The sequence below is a fragment of the Schistocerca nitens genome, chromosome 2 (assembly GCF_023898315.1).
Source record: "Schistocerca nitens isolate TAMUIC-IGC-003100 chromosome 2, iqSchNite1.1, whole genome shotgun sequence".
In the NCBI taxonomy this organism is placed as follows: Eukaryota; Metazoa; Arthropoda; class Insecta; order Orthoptera; family Acrididae; genus Schistocerca; species Schistocerca nitens.
This window is the reverse complement of record NC_064615.1, coordinates 270,069,977-270,079,751: the sequence shown is the minus strand read 5'-3', so window position 1 is coordinate 270,079,751 and position 9,775 is coordinate 270,069,977.

Here is a 9,775-nt window from a genome sequence, read left to right as displayed (position 1 = left end):
TGCCCCCAGTTGTTCGCAAGTTTCTTAGGTTAATGACATCAATTTTACTGTGTGATCCAAGATTGTATAATTTCAATTTTGCTAAAATAACATATAACCTTTAATGAAAAAATTCCTTGATATCCTTGTGGGGGTATAACCCTTTCACCTTGCCCGTTCGTGTGTTACCTAACAGATAACATCCTGGGTGAGGTTTGTCTATTATAATGAAAGGGCCATCATACAACAACTGCCACTTTTTGTTTAATGCCTTAATTTTAGAGGATTTTGGGTGGGTACGTAATAGTACTTCCTGTCCAATGTTAAATTCTGTAACCTTTCTTATCTTTTTGTTGTTATTACAGCCTGCACGAGGTCACTTACCTTGTCCGGTGCTTCCATCTCTTCTTCACATAGATCATCTTCTACGGTAGCATCCTGATCATATCTTAAAAATAATTGTTTAAGATGTAATGTGTGCTTGTTTGTGCCCCCCTGTTGTCAAATCGGTCGGCCGGTGGGGGCTCATTACGACCGATTGTTGTTTACCTGGGGAGACAACGGCGTTGCTTCATTACTGTCCGTTTCCTCTACGAAGTGTACTGAGTGGTTATTCTGTCGCCAATTAGTTTCCGGACCGCTGCGTGCAACATTTTCTTGCGACCGGTCGTCGCTATTCCTCCTTGGTCTGTCATTTCTATTACTGTAACTATTGTAATTTTCATTTGTGTGCCGCCTTTCATCACGCGGGCCTGACCAATCATTCACGTGATTTCTATCATTTCCATACCGGCGTGGGCCGTAATCTGTATTATATCTTCGGTCTTCACGTCTCTGTGGCGCCGAATTCCTCCGATTTCCGTAATTCCAGTTTCCATTATTTGGCCTTGTCGCATACGGATGCCAACTGCGTGGGTTTTGTCCACTGCCATTAAAATGATATCCGTTACCGTTGTTTTGATTTGTTCCGGAATATTCATTCCGATTACTTGTGCTCGGCTCTTCTTCGTATATTAGATCAATTGAGTCAAGCACGGAAAGAAAGTATTCAAGGTCGTTCTCCGGTATGGTTACCAATTTTTCGCGCAAGTTCGCGGGTAGTCTGTTTTTCAGAATTTTGAGAACATCTACGTGCGGTATTGGATTGTTCCAATAGCGCGTCTTATTCAAGTACTTTTCGAAATACTTTCTCAACCCGCCGTTTTTTAGGTTGAACGGTTGTGGGTTGAATACCTCACGTCGCAGTTTTTCTTGGACCCCAGCAGACCAATATTTCTCCAAGAAAGCCCGTTCAAATTGTTCGTAGGTGACGCACTGTTCAGCCATGTCTGTGGCCCACAAAAGTGCGTCGCCTTGTGTGAAGCCTACTACATATCTAATCTTCTGTGCCTCAGTCCAGTTTCTTGGTAAGACATTTTTAAATGCTCTTACAAATACGACTGGATGAGTTTTTCTGGATTCTGTGGAGAAAACTGGAAACTGTCTATGTTTCAACAGGCTCTCATCGACTAGAATCGTCGAGATGCAAGGCGACACGCCTACTGCCTGTTGCAGCACCGCGCTTGGCGAATAGCCATTGTTTGCCTGTGCCGGTGCGTGCACATAACGCCGGACTGGGCGCGTGATGTTTTGCGTTATTGACATCGTAATCTGGCACGGGCGAATAAGTGTCGCGCTGCCTATTGCTTGACGTAGGCAAGTCATTTGAAACATTCAGTCTACCCGCGATTTCCTTACGTATTCTGTCCTCGGCTACTTTGATTTCATTACCTAATTTTTCAAAAAGTTTTGTTTCCCGGTCAGTTATTGATTCATTTACATTACCGTTTTCTAAAGTTTCATTTAATTTGATAATGTCCGCGTTGATACGTCGAGTCTCCTGTTTCAGAAAACCGACTTCTTCGTTAACTTTATTAACTTGGTCAGGTATTTCTTCACATGCGGACTGTACTCTTGTTAAATTTAATTGAATAGCCTGTACGTTTTCATGTATTTCTTTTTGTACGGTTTGTGTTTGATTGTGTGTTTCTACTATTTCTGACAGTTCCTGTTCCTGTTTGTTTGTAAGATCTGAGAATTTCTTTTCTAAATCATTTGCCAATACATTGTATACACTATTGACTGTTTTAATGACTTTGTCTTCGATCTTTTGATCGATTTCATTGGTGAGTTTATTTAAGCGTTGATCGAAATGTCTGTGCATGTTTTCAAATTGCGTGTTTACACTTGAAAACTTTTGTTGGAACCCAATTTCCATGTTTGACAATTTTGTGTTTGTCATGTTGTGGCTGATTTCTAGATTCGACAGTTTTGTGTTGGTTGTGTTGTGGCTGATTTCTAGATTCGCCAGTTTTGTGTTCGTTGTGTTGTGACTGATCTCTAGATTCGCCAGTTTTGTGTTCGTTGTGTTGTGACTGATCTTTAAATCAGATAATTGCTCGCTCACGTTTGACATCAGACTATATAGTGCCTCAAGCGTAACTGACGAAGCTTGTGTGTTTTTATTTATGCCATTATTTGTTGCCATTGTTTCTCTGCCACGGTCTGATTGAATCGAAACCGGGCTAGGTTCACTGATTTCACGCGAAATATTTTCATCTGATCTGGTAATCGATGCTTCATCGACTGTGTACAAGGTTTCATTTGCAAGTGGTTCGTTATTGTTAATCCCTGTGGAGTGCAATTGAATTGTATTTACTTCTACATTATGTTGTGCTGAAAAACTAATTGCGTCATCATTTACGTCACTATTGTCAGAATCGGTGACGTGTCCATGAACATTTGTCAAATTAAAATTCTCCGATTCCATTGTGAAGATATTGTTTTTATCTGTACTTTACTGAATCTAAATCTTTAAACTCTCTCGCAGTTGAATTAATAAAAATATCTCGCGATTGTTATTTATAGCGCGTCGGAAATTTACAAGATGGCGCACTACTTCTTCTAATTCTGCGATTGTTGAACATAAAAAAGTAATTATCAAAGTGTAATTGTGTGTTGCCACAAACACTACCAGAATTTTAATATGGAAAGGAAAAGGTTCTGCTTTAAGTGGAGCTAAGCCAGGTGCAGCCGCTGCATGCGTTTGCGCTTTCCTACCTTAATTACGGCTGAGCTGCGTCACTCATGATTACGTTAGGTTTGTAAATCCTTGTCCTTGTTCCTTCTGGTTATTGTGCCATCCGTTTATACAGTTAATATTGTTTCACCTTATTCGTCATTTTCCATGTGCGTCATGTAACAGAGAAACAGTAACTAGTACAAGTACATTTGTAGTACAACAATGAAGTACTTACTCTTTGTTCCACCAGCACTGTCCTGTCACAGTCGCCAGTGTGGCGAAATAAATAAAAAAACATTTTACATTTTAAATTCCACGTCATTGTTGATTTAATCAGAGTTCTCACCTTAGACGTAGAATTAGTCCTTCTGCCACAATATTAATTCATTAGTCGCCATCGATGTTCTTCTCTTTGTTGACCGTGTGTACCATCATGAGTCGGCATCGGTTCACTTCACGAAGACGGTGGAAACCAAGGAATACAATGCTACGTCGCTATAAATAATTTTCGTAACACTTCGATACTTTTAACTATTTTTTATTCACAACACAATAAGACTTGCTGTGCTCGTCGCACAAACCATAATTACTAACTACATGGCTGCCTTTCCGCACAGTCCAAAAATCACGTCCATCCTCCACAAGTCAACAATCGAAAGTGTCCCTTAGCTCCTTGGAGTATCAAACAAAAGAGAATCCAATGTGAACTTTACAAAGATTATAATATAACATGCCTCTCAATTTATCTTTGGCGCAGCTTTTAAGATATTGTATGTCTCTGCATAGGAATGTGTCATTACAACCTTTTTCTTTATATTTTTTCAGAGTCCTGCACAAAGTTAGACAATGGTCCCCTCCAAGTAGCTGATATTATTAAGATATTGTCTACGTATATTATCAGATCCTTCAATAAGTCTCTCCATATTGTTTCATCTAATGCATATATGAACACAGACACAGAGCTATTAAGTCTGAATGGCAATACATTGAAATGATAAGATTTTCCATCAAACAAAAAGGCTGTATACTTTTTGGATTGTAGCTGTATTTTTATCTGCCAAATCCTGCGGTCAGGACCATTGTACTAAAGAATCTCGCCTTTTCAAACTTGGATAACAATTCGTCGATGTTAATTGGTTGATCTCTCTCTGTTTCATATACCCATTTAATGTCCAAGTGTCTAAGACTAATCGTACCCCGCCTGTAGCTTTCTTCACCATGACCAGAGGATTATTCGTTACACATGAACTTCGGTCTAGAATATCATTATCAATCATTTTGTTAATCACTTTCTGAACTGCTTCCTTAAAACTCACTGGTATTGGATACGGTTTGAAAAAGAATGGAGTGTCATCTTTGATTCTGAACTTACAGATATAGTCGCTGATGTTACCTGGACAATCGGAAAACACCACTTCATACTCCATTAAAATTTTATACAAATCTTGTATTTGTACAATGGTTAATATTAGGGATTCATTAGCTTTGTCTTGTATATCAGTTCGAGTTGTTACTTGATCCATGTTAGCGATTTTTTGTGATAAATGTGTTGTAGGTGTTAATCATAGACACTGACACTCAGTTGTTTGTTCCTTAATGTGGCTATTTGTTACAAATTGTGTCCACTCTTTACAGTCGCCTCTACCATAACAAAGAAGATGTTCATCAAAGTTTAAAATGACTTTAAACTCTAACGAACAATCTAAACCAAACAGTACATCTCTCTTAATATTCTCTACTATTAATAGCGTGAGACGAAATAACATATGTCCAGTACTACAGTTCACTTTAGTTTCGTATTTAACAAGTTTATTTTTTGTTCCTATTATCCCGATTCTGTATACTCCAGTCACTGGCAATAATGGTAAGTCCTGTTTATTCTGTATTGAGTTAAAAAAATGCGTTTGAGTTGAATGATACCTCACACCCCAAATCTATAAATATATTAACCTTCAAAGTTTCCATTGTCCCTGCTATTATAGGGTGTAAGTTATTAGTAGCTAAGTTTGGTTCCTCAAGCAGCAACCATTCCTTTATGGGTATTTTGTGTGTTAAGTTAACATACTTACATGTGAAACGCCTGGGCTAGCAGGAAAGAGAGGATTAGGTTGTGGAAAGCGGCCAAAATAAGTTGCTGTCAGTTGTACTCAACATACAAACTTTATTCATCAACACACAGTATTACAACATGGATGCAAAACACTCAAAACTTTAATCAACCTCCTTTGATTAACTTAACATTCAAAATCGAAGACACAAGGCCTATGCAAGAAATTGAAATACAAGGTTCTTCTGGAGGTTTCTCCTAAGAATATTTTCTAAATCTTCAGTCTAAACAGGCTGAAGGCCTTAGCCATTTAATTTTAATGAAACTTGGCTGGAGGCTACATATTAAGCAATAAGAAAAGTTTCAATCAAAAGGCAGAAGGCCTTATCTCAAAAGATTTCATGCAAAATTCGGCTGAAGGCCCCATACAAAAGCATAACAATCTTATGCCTCAAGGGCAAGACAAGAACATTAATTTAAGAGATATTGATGCTCAGCTGAAGGCCGCACATCAACCAAATAACTAAAACCCAAACAGGGAATTACTATGTAACACACAAGGAACGGGGCTCAGAAGTTTCCAAGGTCGGCCTGGGATTGTAACACTAACGCTTGTTTAGGTGAGACAGGCAACCTATCCAACGACTTCTTAATCTGAAGGCAACCCAACCAAAAGACGAGGGAAATACACTGCCGAAAATTACGTCAACGACCAGGGTAGGTACCCGGAATGTCAACGGCCACAAGGTAGAGGATACCGCTGGTCAACTTCAATAACAGGGAATAAATTAAGTTAAACTCCACAGGAAGACAGCTGGAATCTTAGCCGACTTTAATACACACACGTTGTTGCTTGTGGGAATGTACCAAAAGCGACAACCAGGATCAACGAAGAAATGTAAACAGTTGGGGCTCGATAGTAGGTTAGTGAGGACTCAACTTTCATGTCCAAGATCGGTGGACGACGAACTTTGTAGCATTTTCAAGCAGCACCTCACACTCCAACCACAAGTGCTCACTGCCAGCGGCCCCAGCCAGAGTATGTGCGACAGAGACTTTCTTGCTGCTCCATGCCAAGCGACTGACTGCCCAGGCATGGAAATGGTGAAAGGACCAAATACACGTCGGCTAATGAGACGACCAACCGAACGACCAACCAACGGTCGTCCCGCTCCAATGTCCCTCCGTCAGACAGTTAATGTGTGTCGCCAGTGGTCGTCCATATCCTTCCTGGTATCACTAAGTTCGGAAGAAGGAGTAGGTGATACGTTTCTGGATGTTATTCTCTCGGTAACCTTTCGATCTATAATTTCTCCAAATTGTTCCTCCAAACTAATTACATTTATAATATCAGAATTAACTATTTTCTCTTTGAAATTTCTTTCTACATTATCTACCCATGTACTGACACCTGTAATTGTTGACTGAATGATGGCATTAATTCATTCTGTTTATATGCACTCTCTTTCAAATTATTCAACCCCTGCCTTACATCATTATACTTAACATTGTACACATTTTCAAAAGATCCTAACTTTTCAGTAAGTAGGTTCGGATTCTACATTATTACATTTGTTCTCAATGTTAATTTCTAATCATTTCGATAAATCTTGAACTGTGTAACTCTGTTTCTGACTAATGTCAGTAAACATATGATTTATATGAGTGGTCAAAGAATTTGCCAACTCGTTCTTTAAATCTACTTTTAAATTCTCTACTTTATTACTTATTGTTTCGTACTCAGTCTTCAAAGCTCCCATGCCTTCGCATAGATTACTAAATTCTTTGCTTTGAGAGTCGATTTTGGCGTTTAACAAACCTAAATTTGTCATTTGAGTATTTAGAGTTTCACTTTGAGCATTTAAAGCTCCACTCTGGGTATTTAATTGAGAATTTACTAAGTCAAGTTCTTTATTTAGTCACACTCTGAGCATTTAATTGAGAATTTAATGAGTTTAACTTAAGACTCTGAGTTTTGATTAAATTTATCAACTCAGCCCAGTCAGGCACTTCTTAGTTAAATTTCATGGCCATAGCTGGGTCTTAGTTTCCTCCACCTGTTGTATATTTTCCATACTCTTATATGCCTTAGCTCTTGTGAGCATTTAAAACTAACTTTAAATATGATAATTACACAATAAAAGTTCACTGGACAGTATCTTCTACAACTTCGTACTAAAGAAATCAAGTTTTGTTTCACACTCAACTGGCGTAGAATTCGTGTTGCGTAGGTGAGCTGATGTGGAGGCAGGTCAGCACTGGTGAACAGCAGCTGGTGCCAGCGGTGTTGGATGCATGTTGGTTTCCACATCTGCGTCCCCGTGATGTGTGTGAGAGCTGCATTCTCCCAGCACTGGATCTTCTCAGTTGAAGTGTCCTATGTGTACTTTTTCTTAGACAAATACGTCGAAATCTTCTTTGCTGTTTTTATCGTGGTGAATTTTTTATTTCTTCACCGTTTTTCCATTTAAATTTTGCTCCATTGGATACTTCAACATATTCCAATTTCTCAGAGTAATTCCCTTGTCTTATTATATTTGGTTGCTAAGGCAACACGTAACAGCTTCTTATCTCGTTTTTGACGTAAAATTCCTGTTTTATCGGTCCTTTCACACAAGTCGCCACGTTCTAACGTTTCTGACTTAAAGTGTAAGTGTGAATCTGGGTTATTTCGGTTTATTCCCTCAAACCACCTTCCACTTATTTATGAGGTGACTTACTTGGAATTTGCAGCCACTCTTCTGTACTGGATAACTGGCTCCTGGAAACCCTCAAGACTTCTTCTCTTTCGAATAACGCTAGGTAAAGGAATTTTTAGACTCTTTCTTCTTGTAAAATAAGTAGACATACAAACTTTGCTTTTCGTCGATTAACGATGTATTTGACTTTCATACACAATAAAACTCTCACTTTCAACATAAATATATAACTTCCAGTAAGTCCCTCGTACAGTTGAACATCAGAAACAAATTAAATTACAGTTAAAAGAAAGTTGGCTTTGATACCATAATTTTTCTTAACATCAGTCAAGAATTTTCAAGAGTTCTACTTCAACTGTCTTTGTTTGAATAACAATAGTCAATGACCCAATAAGCACAGAGCTGCATATAAACTCCATGGTTCTTCCTTACACACTCACTTAAACATCTATGGATTGCCCAACAGGTACTTGTCAGTGCCATTCGTCAGTATTGGGGTTTGCACAGCTGAATAAGTATTAAGGAGAAAAGGGACATCTTACTAATAACTATATTTGCACATTCAAGAACAAACAAGATTACAGCGATCACAACACAATAATCAGCGCACACAAAGAGTGTTAGGCAATGCCAAAGAGGTCTATTTTACACAGTGCACTTTGCTCCGTCACACACGAAATATATTGTTCACACAATTCCAACACCCCTCCTTGAACTTATATTTTGTGTGTTGCTTCCACAAGATAAACCAAATAGTCCCACAATCTTCTCAAACTTCTCCCTTTCCAAGGGTTTGGTCAGAAGGTCAGCTAACATGTCTTCTGTACGCAGATAGTCCACGGCAGTGTTCTGTCTTTCTACGTGGTCCCAAATGAAATGGTGCCGTATATCAATATGCTTTGTCCTAGCACTAGTAACATCATTTTTAGCTAGGTTTATGGCTCCCTTATTGTCACAGAAGATGGTTGTAGGTTCCTCAATTAAATTGGGTTCTATTTCACTTATTAATGTTCGTAGCCATAATGCTTCCTGTGTGGTGTAGGATAGTGCCATATACTCGGCCTCTACGGTGCTCAATGCAACAGTTTTTTGCTTTTGACAGGACCATGATGTGAGGCCCCCCATTAATTTAAAACAGCAGCCAGTGGTGGAGTATCTGTCTCCCAATTCACTCCCCCAGTCCGCATCGCTATATCCCTCTAGTTTTGCGTTACCATCTCTATGGTATTTTAGCTCATAGTTTGAGGTTCCTCTTAGGTATCGGAATATCCTCTTTACAGCTTTCCAGTGCTTTTCCTTTGGGTCTCTGCAATATCTGCTCACTGCATTGGTGGCAAAAGTAATGTCGGGTCGTGATGTTTGAGACAAATATAACAGACTCCCTACTGCTTCTAAATAAGGAACATTCTTGTCACATTCCACATCAGTCTCATTTACACTTAACTTCACTCCTACTTCCATTGGAGTACTTATGGGTTTGCAATCACTCATGCCAAATTTCTTTAATATTTTTTCTGTGTATGATGATTGACTTATGCTCAATTCTTGTCTTTCTTCATCCTTAGTAATTTGCATACCTAAATAACGTTTAACTTCTCCCAAATCATGCACCTTAAACTTGGTTTGCAGCTGTTTCTTGAAAATTCTCATTTGGCCTTCACTTTCAGTCAGGATAAAGAAATCGTCCACCCATATCGCCATTATTATTATTTCTTCTTTTCTCCCTTTACTCCCTTTATAGTAAATGCTGGGATCTGCCTTGGATTGCTTCATATTCATATTTATTAGAGTTTCATGTAGACATCGATTCCAGCAACATCCACTTTGTTTAAGTCCATAAATACTTTTTCTCAAACGCCAAATCTTTTTACTTTCTGACCTGGTTTTTGTGGCTTCCCTTAGTGGAATGACATATATCTCCTCCTCCAATTTCCCATTTAAATATGCCGTTTTAACATCCATATGATGAATTATTAAATTTCGTTTTAC